This window comes from Lathyrus oleraceus, chromosome 5, assembly GCF_024323335.1.
Source record: "Lathyrus oleraceus cultivar Zhongwan6 chromosome 5, CAAS_Psat_ZW6_1.0, whole genome shotgun sequence".
NCBI classification, from domain to species: Eukaryota; Viridiplantae; Streptophyta; class Magnoliopsida; order Fabales; family Fabaceae; genus Lathyrus; species Lathyrus oleraceus.
The window spans coordinates 416621036-416626052 of record NC_066583.1 but is presented as its reverse complement, the minus strand read 5'-3'; the positions used below and the strand labels follow the sequence as shown (position 1 = coordinate 416626052).

The window sequence follows — 5017 nt, the reverse complement described above, 5'->3', positions numbered from 1 at the left end:
TTTAGAAATCACAAGCAAAGAAGATTTTGAAAGGGGGGAGAGATTTGAAATTTAAGAAATGAGAGGAGATGAAGAGACTAATCCTAAGCAAAAATTTAAAAGTTCAGAGTTGAAAAGATCTTACCAGTGAGATGCAATCCAATAGACAAGAGTGTTATATAGAAACCCACTTTTCCTTTGGACTTTAGAATCAAGCAATATCATTACACAAATAGCAAGATGAAGAGAAAGGCATCAAATAAAGATAGCCTCATCCAAGCTAGCAACTTCATAGTCTTCTTCATAATCTTTCATGTATCAGATGACGTACTCCTTGAATGGCTCAGAATAAGGCATTAGAAACAGGTTCAAAGTAACATTTCCATCAAGACCATGTAACAGATGAACTCAAGTGGATCCCAATACTTGCATTAGATGAAAGCTCAAACTTAGTTTCAGAAAAGTTGACATTGGCCAAGTCCTTTTGCATAGGGAATGTTGCCTAATTCTAAGTCCAGGTCTCAGAGCAAATCCAACAGTCCACACAAACATTTTTTAAGAGTTTTTGTTGTTTATTATGTACATTAAAGTCCTAAGACCACAAACGCAAACAAGATACACAAACAAATATGTACAATCACAATATATGGCTCAAGTGAGCAAAGGAAGAATGGCATAAACATAAACAAGTTAAAGATATGTAAAATGGAAAATGGTAAATGACTTGAATTCTAAATGACATAAAATAAACGAATTGAAATTAAAAACAAATAGAATAAAGGTTAGTCAAATGTTAGTTGATTAGATGTTAGTATTATTTTTGTTTTTCAATTGATTAAGTCATTCTTTGGAGAACACTCAACCCTCTATTCACAAGCATGGATCCTTGAACCAAGACATCTTTCAAAGGAAGGAAAAAAGGCCAAGTTTCCACACAATACCATGAAAGGAGGGGAGACTTACAATCCCACTTACTAGAATGCTATGCCTTCTGGGTCAAAATTTAGCCCTATATTAAGCAATCGTAATTGGATTTATGTAGAAGTCACAACTATCTGAGGTTAGGCAATAGAAATTTTAGTGTTAATGCATGTTAGAGATATGGTATAATGAACCACACTCCTAAAACATACCACACTTAAAAAGAAAATAGCAAAAGGATGGACCTAATCTCATCCATACTTGTATTGGTTTATCAACCAATTAGCCTTAGGATATAGAGATATCATTGGTCAATGGAATGGATGGGATAGAATGGGATTGAAGATGAAGAGGGGGGGAGGGGGGGGGGGGGGGGGGGGGGGAATGAGACAAATAAAAATTGGTCATGGGGGGAATTTATCAAATTAAAATCATTCATTCATTTTGAGAGATGAAATGTACATTTCATCAATCCCCTAAATCCAATGATTTTAGTCCAACAAAAGTCAAATCAACCTTGACCAAGGCCCAAACACAATAGTCAAACTTCACAAGTCAATAAAAGTAGCTCAATACATTTTATTCACAATTAAACAATTAAAAATGCATTAAATTAAATTATGTTTGATCAAAAACCTAAAATCTCTTCAAAACACCAAATAAATGGCCAAGAGATTTATCATAGGTCAATGAAGGTCAAAGGACCTTGGACAAAAAATTTCATAATTTTAGGAAAGTCAAAAGTATTTTTAAACAATTAAAAATATGCACAAAAACAATTAAATCATGAAAAATATCAATATTGATCCAAAAAATAATTTTAATTCAGAAAATGGAAGAGGAAAATATTTGAATTTGTTTTTGAAAGTCCCATATTTTTTGGATTAATAATGAAATTAATATGAATTAATGAAATTAATATGAATTAATGAAAATAAAGCAATTAAAATGAAAAATCATAAATTCAAAAATACGTGGACCATCTTATCTCCCTCATTAATTGAGGTGGCAGATCAAATGGTCCAAAACGCGCGTTCCATGTGGTCGTCAGTCAAATGTTCCACATGCATGGTAATTGATCACACCGAATTACACCGTGTTTTTTACTCGGATTTCACATGTTTATTAGGATTTTATTATCATTTTATTTGTATTATTCTCTCTTCTCTCTTGTTTTCAGATATTTAGCACTTTCAGACTCTTTTGGAAGAAACGAAGCAAAGAGACCTAAATTTAAGGTTTTTCGGCGAAATTACACACATGGCGTTGCACATAGCGGTCGCTATAGGGGAAGCCATGAGTCATCAGCCCTCAACTAGGAGGTAACCGCCACGTTCCCATGATCCACCCCATTTACACACATGGCGGGCGCCATGAAGGGATGGCGGGCGCCACCTTTGGAAATCACGTTCCCACTAAGTCCCACTAAGGGGAAGTTGGAGGGCACCATGGTCTTTACAAACTGCTGAGAATCTCTATAAATAGCTCATTTCATTTTGTTTTCTATCATCCAACTTAGTTTTACAACACTAAGCATATAGTTATCATTTGTAATAGCGATAATCCGTCACATTGGGGGGTTATCGCACCTTTGTGAGATTGAGTTGGGTCACTTCGAGTTGCTGTCGTCTTTAGCTTCAGGAGTCGGAGGTTTATTTTTGTACCAGAATCGAAGCCTCCGTTTGGAGAAGGTTCTTATTTATCGCTTTATTTATTTATTTCCCGGATCGCTTTTATTTTATTTATTTCCCGCATCGCTTTTACTTTATTTATTTTCCGCATCGCTTTTACTTTATTTATTTTCCGCATCGCTTTTACTTTATTTATTTTCCGCACTCTCTTTACTTTATTTATTTTCCGCACTCGCTTTTACTTTATTTATTTTCCACACTCGCTTTTACTTTATTTATTTTCCGCACTCGCTTTACTTTATTTATTTTCCGCACTCGTTTTACTTTATTTATTTTACGCACTTTACTCGCTCTCTACGCCTCACATTCTAAAACAAACTTTTCATCATGATTAACACCGTTGTGTTTGTTTGTGTTACCATGTCTGGCTAAATCTTTTAAAAGGTTAGAATGTAAGGATCGCGGTTAAAGTAATGTTTCACATATTGAAATCTGTAGAAATACTTTAAAGGCTGTTTTGATTTTTAACTTGAGTTTTCTAAAACAAACTTGGTTAGTTTTAATTATTCGAGGAGTGCGAAAGCACCCTGGCGTAGTAACTAGGAATCTTTATCACTTTAAGGAAAAACTATTTTTGAAACTGTTTTCGGACACGTTGATAGGTTTAAAATCAGTAAACTCCTTGGGTAAACTTTCCAAATCAAAATCACTTTTCATCTAAGTTTACGAGTCTCATTTCTTAAAAATAGGTTTACTACTTTAGCGTTCTGCGTACCTTTTATAAGTGACAATAAAAGGCCTTAATTTAAGGGTAAACTCGGTTCTGAATACGTGAAAGCGACAGTTCCTGTTAAATGGATTCTTTTCAAGAGTAGAAAATATTGCCTCATAAGTAGTTCTATTTAGACAATCAAAACATCACTTAATTGGCGTGAATCACATCCAACCTGTCTTTACCTGCATTTATTATTTACCGTTATTTTGCAAACCCAATATCTCTTTTACACCGCCTTAGATAAACACCATAACGACAGTAATCGATAGATTGACGATTGGTCTCTGTGGGATCGATATTCTTTTATATTACTTTGACGTTATTTGTGCACTTGCGAATCACAGCGATCAAGTTTTTGGCGCCGTTGCCGGGGACCAACTTCGTCAAATTTCATACCCTGTTGTTACACCGTATAGACTAAGGCATTATTAGCCGATAAATGTGAAGAACCCGTGGTACCGGAAATTTAGTAGATCCTTTAGTGGAACCCAAACGTTATACTCATACACGCCTTTTACTCATTCGAATTAATAAAGCTATGGCCGAGAATCGCGATAGGCGACCTCTTAAGGAATTTGCCCAACCCTCTGATGAGGAACCTAGTTCGAGTATAGTAAACCCGCTTATACCTGCTAACAATTTCGAACTAAAATCATCTTTGTTACAATTAGTGCTACAAAACCAATACGCGGGTCTCGCTACTGAGAACCCGAATCAACATTTAAAAGTTTTTATCCAACTAGCCGACACCTTTAAATCTAACAGCGCTTCACCCAATGCGATCCGTTTAAGATTATTCCCTTTCTCCCTCAGGGATAGAGCACGTTCATGGCTAGAGTCACTTCCAGCTAATTCAATAACTACATGGGAAGACCTTAGGAGAGTATTCCTTGCTAGATATTTCCCCCTAGTAAGACTGCTGTTCTTCGAAACCAAATAACTAGATTTACTCAAAACCAAGGAGAATCGCTTTTTGAAGCTTGGGAGAGATATAAAGAGCTATTAAGAGTCTTCTCACACCATGGTCTAGAACAATGGCTGATCGTTCATACCTTCTACAATAGACTCCATTATAATACCAAGATGAGCATCGATGCTGCCGCAGGTGGCGTGTTGATGAATAAACCTTATCCAGGAGCTTGTGACCTAATTGAGGATATGGTCCAAAACCATTACCAATGGGGAACTGAACGAGCACCAATAGAGAAAAAGGAGACCCAAGGTGGAATACATGAGGTAAGCTCTCTAGACATGATGCAGGCAAAAATGGACGCTTTAGCCCTTAGGATCGAACATATGTCTACAAACGCTAACACCGTAGCAGTAGTCCACACAGAGTGTGAACTCTGTGGATCTAAAGGACACGAATCGGTGGAGTGTAACCTTTTGAACGAACTAAATTTCGACCAAGTGAATTACGCCCAAGGTAACCCGTTTTCAAACACTTACAACCCTGGATGGAAGAATCATCCAAATTTCTCCTATAAAAACGAGAACCCTATCCAAAATAATGCACCTCAGAGACCGCAAGGTTATCAAGCCCAAAAACCAAACCAGCCTATGCAAGTTGTGCCCCAGAAGTATAACCTTGAGAAGATCATGGAAAGCTTTATATCGGGCCAGACTCAGCAAAATAAAGAATTCCTAAACCAAAACATTCACGTAAATGAACTTATAACGCAATTAGGAACTAAGGTTGAATAGATAATCA

General features: G+C 36.4%; 1 non-coding gene across 1 annotated transcript; it reads right to left on the bottom strand.

Annotated features, from left to right (window-relative positions):
• Window positions 1-4227: 4227 nt before the first annotated feature.
• On the bottom strand, window positions 4228-4334 carry LOC127089098 (small nucleolar RNA R71). The gene has a single exon (XR_007790875.1). It is a non-coding gene; the product is annotated as a small nucleolar RNA R71 (small nucleolar RNA).
• Window positions 4335-5017: the final 683 nt, after the last annotated feature.